At 38.5% G+C, this 19,116-nt stretch overlaps 1 pseudogene; it reads right to left on the reverse strand.

The window, feature by feature from the left end:
- Nucleotides 1-12,573: 12,573 nt before the first annotated feature.
- Nucleotides 12,574-15,781, reverse strand: LOC134799763 (glucose dehydrogenase [FAD, quinone]-like; annotated as a pseudogene).
- Nucleotides 15,782-19,116: the final 3,335 nt, after the last annotated feature.

Consider the following 19,116-nt stretch of genomic DNA (forward strand, 5'->3'; position numbering starts at 1 on the left):
CGCTAAGCCGTATTATGCGCCACATGTGTTCGATTATACGTCTATTGGTTTCATAATAGCTCACTCGTTCTCCCTTATAATAAGTCAGCGAAATAAAAGCTGCTTTAGCGGTAAACATGTTCAGCGATAAGCTGTATTATGCGCCCCATGTGTTCCATTTATACGTCTATTGGCTTCATATTAGTTCACTCGTGCTCCCTTAAAAGTCAACGTAATAATAGCTGCTTAGCGGTAAACATGTTCAGCGATAAGCTGTATTATGCGCCACGTGTGTTCCATTATACGTCTATTGGCTTCATAATAGTTCATTCGTGCTTCCTTAAAAAGTCAGCGTAATAAAAGCTGCTTAGCGGTAAACACGTTCAGCGATAAGCTGTATTATGCGTCACATGTGTTCCATTATACGTCTATTGGCTTCATATTAGTTCACTCGTGCTCCCTTAAAAGTCAGTGTAATAAAAGCTGCTTAGTGGTAAACATGTTAAGCGACAAGCTGTATTATGTGCCACATGTGTTCCATTATACGTCTATTAGCTTCATAATAGTTCACTTGTGCTCCCTTAATAAGTCAACGTAATAAAAGTCCACAATTACCTCCTTATACAGCACATGGCGTAATTTTATCCACTAAACAGACCTTATAACGGTTAAAGCATTTGATAACCCTTAAAGCTGTATAGGGTCGTAGCAAATATACCTTTATATCACTCTTTGCGTATTAATGGTAGTTTTCAGAGCCGTAATGCAGCTTTTAATCGGCCCTAAGCTATATAAATATCACTGAGATCTATTATACAGCTGTAGGACCACGAGTGTGCTCTTATAAGTGTCTTAATACGCACAGAGCGTTAGATAGAACTAAAAGTGAGTAGTTATAGAGCTATCTGTGCTACTTGGGTTATACCAGGACCATAATCGTAGTACCTAGTTGGGCGGTTTTATAAAAATTGTTTTGTATTATACAGTGCATTGCAAATGCTCAAAAAATGTCACTTTTATTGATCAACATAGTTAGAAAGTAGGTTCCCAGGTTTTATTATTATTTGGCAACTATTCAAAACTTTTGTGTCGTTCCAAGGGATTATGCGATGTTTATGCCATTATTGTTTCCACCTAGTCGCGATTCTACACAATATGAATTCCACGCAGCTGAAGTTTATCACGAGCGTTATTCTTCACAGTCATTATTTCAGCACAATCTTGACTCTACCTAGTAGCGATTCTACACAATATTTATTCCACACATCTGCAGTTTATCACATGCGTTATTCTTCACAGTCATTATTTCAACACAATCTTGACTCTACCTAGTAGCGATTCTACACAATATTTATTCCACACATCTGAAGTTTATCACATGCGTTATTCTTCACACAAATATATTACTATACAATCGTCGCAACTCTTATTAATGTTCGACATCGGTCACATTTCTGGTAAAAAGGCACCTTAAATGAGTATTTTTTTTTAATAATAAGGTATTAATACCAATTAATACTAACTACTAAGAAACAGTTTTCATATCAGAAATAAACTTCACTGGCCGCAGTGGCCTCTTGTCAAAACCATTGTCTTGTTTGACGTTATCGCAATTGTTGACGGATCAAAATAAATTAATTTCTACTGCTTAAAGTTACTAAAACCGGAAAAATGGAGGAAAATGAAGTAGTGTTCATAAAAAGCGAAAAAGGAAAGGACGTTCTATTAAAAAGTGGTTACAAATATTATTTTAGGGGTAACCGTAAGAATGGTACTAACTGGCGGTGTGTAAATTCGTTATCGTGCAGTGCTTCAATAACCATTGATAAGGAGAAGAAAGGTGTTCTGAGAATTAGTGCACATATGTGTAAACCCAATCAATTCCAAAATAAAGTAGATATTTGCCTACATAACTGTAGGGAAAAAGTTGTGAAGACCATGAAATCTATTCAACGCATATTTGAAAAGGAGTTTGAGCCTTTAAAAGACGAAGCCTCTCTCAGCGAATCTAAAAAGATTCCCGAATTCAAAACTCTAAAAGACGCATTGTACAAGCGGCGATATAAGGCATTGATGGTCGAAAAAAGTTGTTTCGGAAATATCGATGACATCACGTTACCCCAAATTATTTGTGAGGATTTTTTGATAAGCGACAAATACAATATCTATATATTTGCTACACCTCTAGCTAGAGAGACCACACAAAAGACTACGAGTTTTTTAGGCGATGGGACTTTCAAGGTCACACCTTCGCCGTTCTTCCAACTATATACGCTGCACGCGGACTTAAAAAATATGCAGATGAGGATACCACGATAGTACCCGTAGTTTATGCATTGTTACCCAACAAACAGCAGAATACATACGAGCTGTTATTTTCAACACTCAAGGAGAAACTGTCACTAAGTATCGTACAATTTAAAAGTGATTTTGAGCTGGCGGCCATAAATGCCTTAAAACAAGTTTTTAAAAATGTGGCCATAACTGGATGTTATGTTCATTACCAGCAGAGTATTTGGAAAAAATCTGAAGAGCTTGCAGTCACTAACCATCCAATTGGTGAAGGCATTACAAGGCAGCTATGTAAATTAGCGTTATTTCCGCCAGCGGAAATACCGGATGGGTTGCGTGTGATTACTGACCGCATGCCTAATACTGACGTGTTTACTGACTTCATAAAATACTACAACCGAGAGTGGATGAACATAATAAGACCCGAGATGTTTAGTTGTCATAACCAATCAAATAAAACGACTAACTTTCTGGAAGGGTGGCACCACCGTATTAATGTTAGATTTGGTCGCCATCCGAAACTCTTTTTATTTTTATATAAACTAAAAAGAGAGGCGAACTACCAGAATTTTAGAATTAAGAGAAATTTAGCCGGATGCACCAAAAAAGACCCCAAAAAGCGAAAAACTAACCATTATAATACAGGAACAGATATGGTTGAAAAATATTTACACATAGAAATATCAATTGCCGAGGCCTTGAAGGCGATGAGTGATTTCGATGACTACTTATTTGTAGATTACGATAGCTCAGGATCTGATGATGACAGCAATAGTCTAGAAGCAGACGCTAGTTGTGGCTTAGAAACAGATGACGATTATGAATCAGAAACGGATGCCGATTCTGACCATAATAATCAGTCACTATTACAGAGTGACAGCTCGGACATGAACATTTTCTAATAAGATCGTAGTAAGTAAAGATTTTTTGTTAACCAGTCTGTAAGTTATTACAATCGCAGACGCTACCCATGTGAAGTTGACCACCCCAAATCGTTTTCCCACAATTACAGATTTACGTTATTTTTCAGTTAAACACTTTTGAAATTAAAGTCCATTAGTATATGCTTATAAATAGGCTTAGGATTTTTGGTAACATACTGAGGTTCTAGAATCCATGGAGTTGCAAAATTTCTACATGAGATCTGGTAACTTTTTGACAGTGCTAGTCATATGGTCTCGTCTTGGCATCATTTTATATGGTAATGTTTTTGATGGGATTTAGTTTACCAACATTAACTTAATTTTTACATATAAATATACATGTAACATTTGTAAAAAAAAAAATATGTTCATCCACTCTCGGTTGTAGTATTTTATGAAGTCAGTAAACACGTCAGTATTAGGCATGCGGTCAGTAATCACACGCAACCCATCCGGTATTTCCGCTGGCGGAAATAACGCTAATTTACATAGCTGCCTTGTAATGCCTTCACCAATTGGATGGTTAGTGACTGCAAGCTCTTCAGATTTTTTCCAAATACTCTGCTGGTAATGAACATAACATCCAGTTATGGCCACATTTTTAAAAACTTGTTTTAAGGCATTTATGGCCGCCAGCTCAAAATCACTTTTAAATTGTACGATACTTAGTGACAGTTTCTCCTTGAGTGTTGAAAATAACAGCTCGTATGTATTCTGCTGTTTGTTGGGTAACAATGCATAAACTACGGGTACTATCGTGGTATCCTCATCTGCATATTTTTTAAGTCCGCGTGCAGCGTATATAGTTGGAAGAACGGCGAAGGTGTGACCTTGAAAGTCCCATCGCCTAAAAAACTCGTAGTCTTTTGTGTGGTCTCTCTAGCTAGAGGTGTAGCAAATATATAGATATTGTATTTGTCGCTTATCAAAAAATCCTCACAAATAATTTGGGGTAACGTGATGTCATCGATATTTCCGAAACAACTTTTTTCGACCATCAATGCCTTATATCGCCGCTTGTACAATGCGTCTTTTAAAGTTTTGAATTCGGGAATCTTTTTAGATTCGCTGAGAGAGGCTTCGTCTTTTAAAGCCTCAAACTCCTTTTCAAATATGCGTTGAATAGATTTCATGGTCTTCACAACTTTTTCCCTACAGTTATGTAGGCAAATATCTACTTTATTTTGGAATTGATTGGGTTTACACATATGTGCACTAATTCCCAGAACACCTTTCTTCTCCTTATCAATGGTTATTGAAGCACTGCACGATAACGAATTTACACACCGCCAGTTAGTACCATTCTTACGGTTACCCCTAAAATAATATTTGTAACCACTTTTTAATAGAACGTCCTTTCCTTTTTCGCTTTTTATGAACACTACTTCATTTTCCTCCATTTTTCCGGTTTTAGTAACTTTAAGCAGTAGAAATTAATTTATTTTGATCCGTCAACAATTGCGATAACGTCAAACAAGACAATGGTTTTGACAAGAGGCCACTGCGGCCAGTGAAGTTTATTTCTGATATGAAAACTGTTTCTTAGTAGTTAGTATTAATACCTTATTATTAAAAAAAAATACTCATTTAAGGTGCCTTTTTACCAGAAATGTGACCGATGTCGAACATTAATAAGAGTTGCGACGATTGTATAGTAATATATTTGTGTGAAGAATAACGCATGTGATAAACTTCAGATGTGTGGAATAAATATTGTGTAGAATCGCTACTAGGTAGAGTCAAGATTGTGTTGAAATAATGACTGTGAAGAATAACGCATGTGATAAACTGCAGATGTGTGGAATAAATATTGTGTAGAATCGCTACTAGGTAGAGTCAAGATTGTGCTGAAATAATGACTGTGAAGAATAACGCATGTGATAAACTGCAGATGTGTGGAATAAATATTGTGTAGAATCGCTACTAGGTAGAGTCCAGATTGTGCTGAAATAATAACTGTGAAGAATAACGCTCGTGATAAACTTCAGCTGCGTGGAATTCATATTGTGTAGAATCGCGACTAGGTGGAAACAATAATGGCATAAACATCGCATAATCCGTTCCAAGCAAGTAACTAATTTAACAACATAATCATAGATAATGTTATCAGCAAATTACGGTTCAATTATCATAAAAAAAACAACGAAACCCGGGTTTATTGTATATTTGTAACCAAATAAAATATGATTTGCTGTATGTAGACCTATATTAATTAAACAGTACCTATTCTTTAAAAATAAAGTGATTCCGACTTATATCATTCATAATCGGCTCTATCAATTATTCATGTTAGGGTAATTCGCCAATAACTGGCCACCCTAAATTAAAAATTAATTCTATTCACCTAAAAACAGAATTCATTTTAGTATACGGTTTCAATAACTGGCCGGCCTTCAATAACCTTATATACTAAAATAAATTCTGTTTATAGGTGAATAGAATTAATTTTTAGGGTTCCGTTTTTCACAGATGATGTATTTCTTTTGCCGCTATAACAACAAATACTAAAAAGTACGGAACCCTCGGTGGGCGAGTCCGACTCGCACTTGTCCGGTTTTTTAGTTTAGGGGGGCGATGCAGTTACTAACAGGTGGCCAATTACTGGCGGATTACCCTATTACTCTTTCAAGATTGTTATTGCGTTAATAATTCTCGATAGTTATTAAACTTCTAAGCGCCACTTGCACCATCCCACTAACCCGGGGTTAACCGGTTAAACCGTTGACCTAGTGTCAAATTATACTGGTAACCATGGTTACTCCAGGTTTAACCGGTTATCCCGGGTTAGTAAATAGTGCAAGTGGAATTTAATAAGTTAATTTACTTACTGTAATCTGCTGTAATCACACTTATTTTTCTTTGAGTTTTCAAGTTTCCACAGTTAAAAAACTTTTTTGTTATAATTTGTGATCTATAGATGGTCAAGCAAATCCTGTCAGTAGAAAAAGGCGCGAAATTCAAATTTTCTATGAGACGATATCCCTTCGCGCCTACATTTTTCAAATTTGCCGCCTTTTTCTACTGACAAGATCTGCTTGACCAAGTATACTTTAGGCTTCGAGCAACACCGGCTTCCGACACATCGGAAGGGAGGGGCCCAAGCGATATCTCACCGTACAAATCTTTCTGCCATTTTTCGCGGGGGGAAAGGTGCACACAGTCGGACTTCTCACACACTTACATACAAAATCCAATCTGTAATGACGACACAAATACATAGAAAATGACACACGTCAAAGACAAATCTTGCAAACCTCGATCTCTTTTTGTGTACGGACGAGTGACAAGTGTCACAACACGCACACTAACACATTTTCGTTGAAGTATGTTATTGTATTCTGAGAGATGAGAAGTCGGATTTGTCGCTCGACCGATCCGCAATTTGTACTGAGCGAGCAAAATCGATAAATCCAACAATTACATGAGAATAAAATATAATAATAGGCCTGTTGCAAGTAACAAAGAATCATGGAAATAATGGTTTCAACGAAACATATATGTTAATATGTTTCTAAAAAATGGCCCAATCTCAGTATAAACTGAAGGATTATTAATATATTCAATAAAATAAAAGTGCATAATTCTCCAATCGGCCATTTTTACTGAAACGCCAATCAGAAACGTTCCAAACAGTGACGTCATCAATCCATAACATATTTCTTAGAGCAACATAGACAACCTCATTGACCGAAATCTATACGTGGGCACCAAAGAGTTCGAAAGGTGCAAAAAAAATGTTATTTCGCCACTAAACATTTATTACGTCCAAAAAATATTATTACACGATATAAAGTAGATATCTATTTGTTATTATTTAAATAAAATGCTAAATAATACGATATTTCAACAACAAACTTTTTTAATTATTTGGCTGAATGGAACTATCATTGCCATGTTGGCTGTCGTAACTAGAAAAAAATAAAAATTAAAAAGTAAAACCGGCGTTCGGTGATTTTCACTCAAAATTTACATGTATCTAAATAATTCATCTTAAACTGCAACCGTGTGAGAGTTTTTGTGTAAAATGAGTTATTGTGATAAATTTTTGTAATGTATTTATTATCCCTAATCGTAATATATGGTGCTGAATTAACAATATCATTCGGATTCAAGGGAAATTCGTAACTGTAAGTATGTAAACAATATCTACCACCCTACCACCAACTAAATGATGACGTCACAAATGGCATGCGAGGCGTTTTCGCGCGAAGTTTAAACTAGCTATAATAAAATGCAATTATCTATGTTAAATCTTATGAGTATAACTGAAATATAGTGTTTTTCGGAACTAATACAAGTGTACCGACGATATTAAAAGGGTTTTCAAAATTTGTCATCAGGCCTATTGTGTTTGAATGTAATTAAACGTATGATATGTAAAAAAAAATATTACATGTGAAATGTAACACTGTCTTTTTGTAAATTTGATGTCCCCGACCTCTTTTTATAACAAAAAACCGAGCAAACAGGCATTTTTGGGCAGCAGTGTTCACGCGCGCGTCTGGGCTCGGTCTAGTGAAAAATCCAAGTGCAACTAGTTTTATTACCCGCGCTAGATTAGATTGACGCGCTAATCTTGTACCTCGGCAGAGGGGAAATAGTGCGAATGCCGCCTCCCTTCCGTGTTGCTCGAAGACTTTAGGTGGTAATTGTTGTGATGTTCAATAAAATATGTTCACTTTTTACTTACTTGGATTTTATTTAATATCCTCCTAAAGATTAGCAATTTTAATAACAAAACTTCCGTAAGACACAGACATATTAAATATATTATTAAGAACGGGTCACTCACGTACCTATTTTAAGTCGAAAAACGCTCGACATGATTCACTCCGTACCGTCACTGACCGGCGCCGTCAACGCAAGCTCCTGATGATACTACTCGGTACCCGTTCTTAATATATTTAATTTGATACTATCCTCCTCTATTAGAATGACGTTTAGTTATCGTGCGTCTCGCCCGCGACAATACGTGTACGGACGTACGAGTGAAATGCACCATATTTTAATGACATCAGTCAGATGTCATTATTAATTAGTGTACGTTCGAATTGGCTTGTCGGTCTTTTCCCGGGTTTTAAAATATCTCCATACCATTTCATCTAAATAGGCTCAGCGAGGTAACAGACAGACAGCCAATGTTCCAAAATGTCCCACTTGGCGCGCTGATCAAAATCCCATACAAAAATAGACAACGCAAACGCGAATGCTCGTCAAGCTATCGAATGAAATGCCACTAGCGGTTCAGTAAAATTTAAAAACCCCAAATTTATATATAGAAAGGCATCCATTATCTTTGATGATCATCTTTCTCTAACCATATCACATTAAACATCAATCTATCTCCAATAAGCTTCTTAAAATATCTTTATCCGTAAAACCAAAGATAATTTGAAATAGAGGAATATTGTCAAAGTAAATTAAGTAGTCAGGACATTTACTGCCATCATTCGACACAAATGATTAACACTTTTAGAACGCCATTTGACTTTGACCCTTATTTTTTACTTCCTTCCTTAATGTGTCAGATTTGTTAAATGTCCAAAAGTAACGCCATCTAACACTTTTTCACATCACCTATTCGAAAAAGGGCTTTTTCTTTCCCGCTAGGAAGGATCAAAGTGGCACTTAACTTCCCTGTTAGGAGGGATCAAAGTTGTACTTTTCTGTTCTAGGACAGGATTTTTTCTTTCTTGCATACTATTTTTTTGGTCAAATTATACATATTTTGGAACATAATAATTTCCTCATAGTTGATGTGAAAAGCAGTATGTGTCACACGGTATCAAAATTATTTCGTCTTGGGCGTTAAAACTTGAATCCCTCATTACGCTCAGGATTCTACAATAGAATCCTATTCTATTGTAGAATCCATCGCTTCATTCAGGGTTCAATGTACGCCCTTGACGGAAATATATCATTTTGATCCCTTGTAACACAAACTACTATAAACTCTCGCGTTTTGTACACATATTTAATTACACAAATTGCAACTCAGCTGAAACGTCGGAATTTAAGGTAAAAACAATGAAATTATATCGCGCTAGACCAGTTTGTGTAATTAAATATCGCCATCTACTCGAGAGTAGTCCAAAGGTATGGCGCCATCGCTCGAAAAGATGGCACCATACCTATGGCCTATCGTCGAGTAGATGGCGATACTTTGACTACATACCGTAAAATGGGGTGAGTTGGGTGAAATTTGACTTTCAAACCTCGATAAAATGTTATTATTAAATTTTATATATGAAAACTGAATGGTGTATATAATAAGTGGTTCGGACGTTTGTATTTTATTTTGGGTAGTTCCATTTCATAACTTTGACGATAAAGAGGAAAACCCACCTCACGCCGTAGTGCCTCGTATTTGGGGTGAGAGGGTTTTTCATACAAAGGTGATTTTGGAAGATTGTTGGATCGTTTTTTAGGGTTCCGTACCTCAAAAGGAAAAAACGGAACCCTTATAGGATCACTCGTGCATCTGTCTGTCTGTCTGTCTGTCTGTCTGTCCGTCTGTCACAGCCGATTTTCTCCGGAACTACTGGACCAATCAAGTTGAAATTTGGTACACATATGTAAGTTTGTGACCCGAATACGGACATGTAACGTAAACAAATGAATTTTAAACATGGGGGCCACTTTTGGGGGGTAAATGAAAAAATGAAAAAAAAAATTTTTCAAACTATATCATGTTACATATCAAATGAAAGAGCTTATTGTAAGGATTTTAAATAATTTTTTTTTATAATTTTCGAATCAACAGTTTAGAAGTTATTCAAGAAAATAGGCAAAAAATAACCATTCCTCCCCCCTTATCTCCGAAACTACTAGGTCTAAAATTTTGAAAAAAATACATAAAATAGGTCTATACCTATAGATGACAGGAAAACCTATTAGAAATGTACAGTCAAGCGTGAGTCGGACTTAATTACAGTTTTTAATCCGACCCCTACGGATTTTTTAAAGAGATTTCACTCACGTTTCACATAAAAAATACATTGTTAACAGTGCCGGATTACTTAGAGTAGTAGTTTTCTTAGAGTAATTGGTGATAATTTTCTGATAAGATAATCATTTTAAATATTTAACGGTCTTACCTACTTACGAGTAATTGTAAGGTCAAATTAAAAAAAATGTTTAAAAAAAATGTTAAATTGAGAGCTAGCTTAAAGTTTTTTGTACTCGTCGACTTTAATAGTTGAATTAATAAAGACGTTGTAACCAATAAGCAAAACAAGCATTTCTTAGGGCACCACGTTCAGGAGGGGCACCAAAATGCCAGGTTGAAAAAGGTGAACAAATTTTAAAATTAGAGACAGACACATCGTTTTTACCACACGATTTTTGTTAGCTGTCCAAAAGCTAATTTGCAAAAATAATGGCGCGTAATTCTTTGGGAAACAATCGGTAGCAGTAGAAGAGTCGTGATTACATGCATAGATTCGATTTCAACGCACTCTTTTGCGGTTCGGCGTTAGGTCTTATGCGAGGCCTTCTGCCTTAATTACACTTGGGCGTGGATCCAAATCCAAGCTTTCCTCTTTCGCAGCTAGGCCTACTGCCTTTCTCACACTTCGCCAATTCAATTCCAAGCTCTGCTTTCTTGCATATTTTATGCATGAAAACAACCTCGAATATCGAAGCCTAAGAAATATCGAGCCCTATGCGAAGCTAGGCTGATAGAAAACTGTCCCATCCCTTCTCTGTATGAAATCCTGGATTCTCGCCTGGTTGGGACTAAAAGTAAAATTGCGTTTGTATATCGAAAAATTTTCGCGCTCGCTTCCCTCGCGTTTTCAATAACTTTATAAGGTATGATAAAGGTGACATTCGGGTGGCGACTGCAGCAACATTACTCTGTTGCAACGTTACTGCTGCAGTACTGTCAACTTCCGTGATAAAATGATGTGACTGATTTCCATACTAAAAGTAAAAATTTACAACTGTCTATCATATTGCGTTTTTATATCGAAAAATTTCCGCGCTCGCTTCGCTCGCGTTTCTATTACTTTCTAAGCTATGATAAAGGTGACATTCGGGTGGCGACTGCAACAGCATTAGGTACTCTGTTGCAACATTACTGCTGCGGCACTGTCAATTTTCGTGATAAAATTATGTGACTGATTTCCATTCTCAGCTGTAACGCGGCAATGAACTTCTCTCAATTTACCAAAAAATCAATGTAATCTTGATGACCCGAGGGAGAGGGGGCACCTAGAAATCCTTAGGGCATCAACATATCTTAATCCGGTACTGATTGTTAAAAATTGTGTAATATACGGAACCCTTGGAACGCGAGTCCGACTCGCACTTGGCCGGTTTTTTTTATTATGAATATTACTATAGCTCCATTTTAAATTGGAATACATTATTTTGTAGCAGTAGCCTTAAAAACCCACCTCACCCCCCTCTGAATCCTTCTCTCCCCATTCATAACCCATAGCTCCCCGCGAAACCTACTCACCCCGTTTTACGGTATTTAATTTACTTTGACAATATTCCTCAAGTCTAAATTCTCTTTAGTAAAACCAAATCCAGTAAAGAACAAAACGGGGATAAACCCCCGTTTACCGAGACGGAGATCAGTCGAGGATCTCGTAAATTCTTCACCCGGGGCCGAGTAGGTATACATACTTCACAATATACCATCGCCCGCACTGTTATCTGTCCATCGGTAAACCTTATTACGAACGGCATAAGGTCCACCCATGGATACTTAAGAGTGTTGCTGGTTGTACATACCTATAGGTACGGACGGCGTTCGAGTCGTAAATAGAGAGTTCAGAGGGCCTACCGCGAACCACGTTCGAAGTGTTGCCTCCCTGTTACACTTACGTACGAATTCACATGTACGACAGAGAGGCAACACGTCGAACGTGGTTCGCGGTAGGCCCTTAGTTTTTCACTTACATTAGAGCGGGTTAGAGTCGCAGCAAGCTAGCATGTATTCTGTTCAAGTCGGTGCAATCACGGAGCAAAGCCGCGGACGGACAGACAGACGGACATGGCGAAACTATAAGTGTTCCTAGTTAACTACGGAATCCTAAAAATAAGCCAATTAAAGATGTCCACTAAATTTTATTAGTATTCATTAACTTACAATAATTATGTAAAATCTTGATAGGACCTACCAAAAAATAATACCTAAATCTTGAGTGTACCTACTGTTGTGTGTGTGTGTGTGTGTGTGTGTGTTAACATATTATAATCAAAGGTATGCTTCGGTAACAAATGAACCAAATATAAAATGTAAATTTTATTTATTTCTATTATGTTTTGCTTTTCTGCAGACAGTTGGTAAGTACTTGGTACTTACATCCCTCTAGTGTTGACGATGATGATTTTCATGATGATGTTCTTCGTGATCGTCATGATGATGTTAATGATAACCAGGAAGCCATTCTTCCAACACGAAAGCCACTCCTCGCTCTCCAATCATAATTGACGCAGCATTCGTATTACCCCGAACTACTTGTGGCATAATAGACGAGTCAATCACTCTCAACCCCGATACCCCATACACTCTCAACCTGGGATCAATAACCGCCGTAGGATCGTCCGAGGGACCCATCTTACAAGACCCCACAGGATGGTAAGGACTAGTCGTATATGATCTCGCCAAGCACTCGAAGTACGCGTCTGTACCCCAAGTAAAGTGCCTGCACGCCGGCAGAGGGGTCCTGACGAAGTAAGCACCTCTAGATTTAAAAGGTTTAGTGTCTTCTATAGTCAGACACTGTCTTACTCCTTTAAGTAATACTTCCAAATCGGCCGGATCAGTATAATAACCGGACCATATCAGAGGGTGTCCGTAAGGATCACTCGCGTTGAGGAGTAGTCTACCTCTGCTCCTAGGAACATTATTCATAACCCTATTAGGCATGAGTCCATTATAAAACGCCGCTGGGAAGATAGTCACATCATTAGCAGCAGCAGGTTCTCTTATATATTCTTGCCAGAGAATATTATTTGGTTGCATTTGCATATCTGGAGCCGGCAAGTTAGGGTTAGTCAACCATATAGATAAACTGATGTTCGCCGGGCCGTTGCTTGACAATGGACCTCTTTTCACTTTCATCTGCTGGTATTGAATTGTATTTTCAACAATCGTTTGCTGGCTGACAGTCGTAGCGGTTTTATTTGGCAACGCAACAATAAGAGCGTTGAAAGTGACGTAATCATGAAGATTTTCCCCGACCGGTAAGTCGGCAATCACTGGTATTTGAAGATCTTCTAAATGCTTTCTAGGTCCGATTCCAGAAAGCATCAATAGTTGTGGAGAATTAATAGCTCCACCGCTGACTATGACTTCTTTAGTTGCATAAGCTCTGTACACCGGACCGTTTTTAATGTATTGTACACCAGTAGCTCTCTTATTTTCATCAAAAAGTATTTTGATAACATAGGCTTCTGTTCTGATGGTCAGGTTACGCCTCTTAAATCTGATGGGCCTGATGTACGCCCAGTTGGTGGAAGCCCTCTGACCCTCCTTGGAGGTAGCTTGGCTTTGCTCGGTTCCGAACTGAATGCCGTCGTTGACATCGCTCAGCGGCAGCCCTCTCTCGATGAAGGCCTCGGTGACCATGATGGAGGGGTCGTCTACGTAGGGGAACCGGGATACAGGCTGCGGGCCGTCGACGCCGTGGTATTTTCGATCAAGCGCTTATTCTATATTCAAGTTATTTTCGGCTTTCTTGAAAAATGGTAAAACCTGGGTAACAAAAATAGCACATTGCATTTATTGCGGTAAGAAGGGGATTAGTTAACGAGAGTCTATTAGAAATATATAATGGATGCCCAGTTACCATTACCATTAATGCTGAGTTGGGCCAATTTCGTGATGCGCACTTAATGTTATTTTTCTCTGTTTTTGTTGTCTGTACATATTTAAATAAATAAAAGAAATTAATAAATATTATAAGAAAATATTACGCAGATCGACCTAGTCCCACAGTAAGCTCAATAAGACTTGTGTTGTGGGTCTAGACGACGATATATATAATATATGTTCACATTTATATATAAATAAATACTTAGATTTGTGAGTGTCGCGAATAAATGTATTTTATTTTTATCTGACCTCTTGGTAACTCCAGCCCGTGTTCCCGCGCCGCGCCCAGCCATCATAGTCCAGCATGTTCCCGCGGACGTACAACATCCAGTTGATTGAGCTGGAGCCGCCCATCATTTTACCCCTGAACGGACAACAGTGCTTTTAGATATTAACCAAAATTATATCCTATTTTTAATGCATGCTGCTTCTACTAGTCTAGGTATCTAGTCAAAAGTGCATTCAATGAACCACTCCATGAATGTACAAGAAGGTGTACAGTACGGGAGGAGTGGCGACGGATTGTGAAGCTTGCCACCGGCCCTGATATGACGACCACGACCACTCTGACAAGAGTGTGACGACAAAGAAGAAGAAGAGCTTCTAGAGTCGGACCAAGTTAGCTCCCATTTGCAAGGTCAAACAATTTTTCAGAGCACAATCCAATGTACAAGCGGGACACAAATTAAGAGGTCTGTAAGACCTACCTACTTGGAGTGTTTAGCAACTAACCTGGGCCACCTGCACCGGTGGTCCGGGAAGGCCAGACAGGCCAAGTTGCTAGGCATGGTCTTGTACTGCCAGTCCACGTTCGAGTTCGCCAGCGCCCCGGTCAGGCCGACCACTTGGGTTATATCGGGCTCCTCGGGACCAACTTCTAGGAGTAGCACCTGAAGAATTTGGGAAAAACTATTGTTACATGTTAAGATTTTTAGGGTTCCGTACCAAAAGTGTTTATTTCTTCACTATGGGAAATGTAAAATATGAGGGCGATTTTAAACTAGTTACTATGTCAAGAAGAGTATGATTTGAAAGAGCTTTAGTTGCACATTCCAGAACATTTATTTATTATACTTTTTGTACTGAGACTGGAACTGGAATAGCATAACACATTCGTGCGTTTCCGTGAAAATACGTTGGTAAGGGATTGTTTACTACATCTGTATGTACCTTAAACTCCTTGACAGCAGAGAGCCTGTTCGCGACAACGCATCCGGCAGACCCAGCTCCCACTACGATGAAATCGTAGGTCTCTGAAAGACAACCAAAATAAAATTACACAAATCGATCTAGCCTTAAACTAAGCAAAGCTTGTATACTATGGGTACCTACTAGACGACGATATACGTCATTATATTGATAAATACATAAACAACATTCATAACCCAGGAACAAATGTATTTGTATAAACACACAAATACCCCGAAATCCAGCTTTGTACGTAACTACGGTACCGACTAGGCTAGGCGGCCGTCAAAATCAAGTAACCCGTTTTCATGGCGCCTGGGTGTATTATGTTAAATAGTATAAGAAAATATAGGACGGGTGTATATCGTTCGCCAATAAACTGTTTCGCAGTTTGCCGAAGTTCTATTTTACCCCCGTCCACGAGGGCAGGCTCCGGATAGTCCGGCGCTGAACCAAACAGCTTCACCAACAAGTCCAGGTACATGATGCCGAAAGGGGAACACGCGCTGAGGTGCGTGTGTGCCGGGCACAGCTCGAGGAGGTTAGGCGGCTGCCACACGAAGCTCATGATTGCTCTGCGGTAAAGAAATAAATAGTTACCTATTTGTTTTACAAGTGGGCAGAATAGTTGGAGCAAATATCCCATTATTATCATTTGCCGGATATCGCACAGTTTGTCATGTTGTCATGTACAGGCGCCTCATGTATCACTAGCTCTATACCAAAAAATTGTTCGCCGTAGATATTGAAGAGCTTGGGAGATAATATACAGCCCTGTCTCACTCCTCTTCCCGGCTTGAACTGATCTGACAACGTATTCTCGATACGGACTGTAGCGGCACTTTCGGCGTATAAGTGTTCTATGAGATGTGCTAAACGAGCAGGGACACCCATCTCGGAGAGCACGTTCAGCGTGTTTTTCCATCTGACGCAGTCAAATGCTTTGGCATAATCTATAAAGCAAGACAAGAGGCTTGTTCCATTTATGGCATCTCTCGATGATCTGGCGCACGTTAAATTTCAGGGCTATAACCGCAAATTGCGGGCATTTTTTCTGTCACTCTAATTACGCCTTCATTGGAGTAAAAGATAAAGATCCCCGCAATTTGCGAATTTCGGCTTTCACGGTAGCCGCTCTGCTCCCGTGTCCCCCGCCCAGGTACGAAACCAGCTTGCTCAGCAGGTATTTGCCGGTCCAAGAACTTAACTTAACTTCGCTAATCGCGAGTTTATAATGTTCAGAAATACCTTACTTATCTCGAGAACTACTGAATTTGGAACAGTTATGATAAACGCTAACCCAAACACATTGTAAGTGTAATTTATTTTTATTAATTATATAAAAAATATAAAGAGGGGGCAACATTTCAAAGTCTAGTTCATTCATTCATTCATTTCAGCCTATATACGTCCCACTGCTGGGCACAGGCCTCCTCTCATGCGCGAGAGGGCTTGGGCTATAGTCCCCACGCGAGCCCAATGCGGATTGGGGACTTCACATACACCTTTGAATTTCTTCGCAGATGTATGCAGGTTTCCTCACGATGTTTTCCTTCACCGAAATCTAGTGGTAAATATCAAATGATATTTCGTACATAAGTTCCGAAAAACTCATTGGTACGAGCCAGGATTTGAACCCGCGACCTCCGGATTGAAAGTCGGACGTCATATCCACTCGGCTACCACCGCTTACTCTAAAGTCTAGTTACTAGGTTTCATTTGCATAAGACCAAAGACATATGTAACTTCGTATAAGACGAATAAAGTCTAAGGAAAAAACGTGCCTCGGAATTCAAGCAAAAGTCATTCTCGAATAGATGGCGCACACACCTTTAGCCTATCCTCGGCTAGATGGCGTGACGACACCGTTTTATATTTAACAATTTTAACACATAGATATCAGTGAATGAACATGGATCAAAATGATATAAAAATAATAAAATCATTTATCCATATATATACATTTTTTGATAACTTTATACGTTTTCATTTTGAGTTTTAGTCGTGTGTCGATAGATGGCAGTAAATTTACAGTGACTACAAAATTTACAATGACAGGACCCCTCTATACTATCTATTCTTTTTGATAAGACGCTATCCTTCGTTAGTTCCAATTTTCACCACCGCATGCGCTGCGATCGCTTTACTTACCCCCCACCATGCACTTCGCACGTAGACGTAGCCAATAGTTACATGAGAAAATTAAAAGTTTGTACGGAAACCTCGGTGCGGGAGTTAAACGAACTCGCAATTGACCGGTTTTTTTTTATGAAGAGGTATTATCGACGCGCAAACACAGCATGGACTATTTTTAAAAGTTCCCGGCTGTGTTTCTGCTAAATGTCATACTACGTCTCAGTTATTATGTTCACGATTTTTGCTTTCTAAATCATATTTATGATATTCACGATAAAAATGGGTCACGATGGCTGTTGTCACGAAACAGTAAATGGTAAATATTATAGATTTCCAACACCGAGTTGGAAATAAGACCAAATAATAAAATGGATAGCTGCTGTAAGAATAAGTATCCGTCAAATTGTTTTCTCCTTTATATGTCTATCAAGTAACTTCTCGAGACCTTTCAAATGAGCGGTTTAGGCGGAGTATGTCACTTTCTTAGGACGTCACTTTCTGAGGACGTCACATTCTGAGATTGTCACTTTCTGAGGTCGTCACATTCTGAGTACGTCACTTTCTGAGAACGGCACTTTCTGAGGACGTCACATGCGGAGTTCGTCACTTTCTGAGTACATCACAGCTAAAATAATTGCTGGTGTCCATTGTTCGTGCAGGCGCACGTTGCGTGTGCACGCTAAAAAAAGTGACGTCCTCAGAAAGTGGCGTTATCAGAAAGTGACGTACTCAGAATGTGACGACCTCAGAAAGTGACGTCCTCAGAACGTGACCTAACTCGAAAGTGACCACCTAAGAAAGTGACATACTCCGCCTAAACTCTTTCAAACTTTTAAAATTAGATCGAATTTTTTTTTGATAAATTGAAAAATTTCCTTTGACAATTTAGGTCATTTATAAATATAAAAGTAATAAGTTGTTTAACTTTACGCATGTGTGTGGAAGTCTTAAATCGTGGGTTTAAACCTTTGTCGTGGTTGAGATAGTGCAGCAAATTATGAAAAAAATGAGTGCCGACAGAAGTGAAAACTCAATGACTAGTCCAAAATGTCTGCAGCACTATGTATAATTTGACCCATTCTCCTTTCTATTGAAAAACTTTAGTTCCGAAATTGCTGGTCAGTGAGCTTGTTAAAAATTCGAAATTCAAATTTGTAGCGTTAATTGTTTAAAATTCGAATAGAAATTGTAAAGTTACCTTGCAAACCTCGCATCTAAATATATTTGGTCATGATATTTTGAGTTGTATTCACCAGTACTAGAGTTCACTTTTATTAGCTATTTCATCAAGATGTAGCTTTATTGAATTATATTTGAGTGATATAACTTAGAGGATATAACCAACGGAGACGCCATGTCTAAAATCGTCGGTACAAAATAGTCTGCCGTTTTTTGCGGGGGAGGGGCACATCAAATGTATAGGTACGTCATGTCAGATAAACGTCAGTCCATACATATGGTTGACAAGTTGTTAACCATTGGCCGCCTATTTTCGACAGAGGGGAACGCCTGTTAATGGCGGCTCCATTGTTAATTACTCCGAGTGATATAAAGTTAGAATGTAACTATGAGATCCTCGTATTTCAACCCGTACAAGATTAGAACCTTTTTCATGTACTTAATGTCATTGAGTTTTTCTTTATTGATTTAAATGCCATTTAAATGAGTGGCCATTTGAACGTTACGGGCACGTGATCGCGTTACGCTGTCTCGAGTTTATCATTTTTGCCCCACCTCAAAAAGTGCCCAGCGCCGCTAAAGAAGTTT

Source organism: Cydia splendana, chromosome 2 (genome assembly GCF_910591565.1).
Source record: "Cydia splendana chromosome 2, ilCydSple1.2, whole genome shotgun sequence".
NCBI classification, from domain to species: domain Eukaryota; kingdom Metazoa; phylum Arthropoda; class Insecta; order Lepidoptera; family Tortricidae; genus Cydia; species Cydia splendana.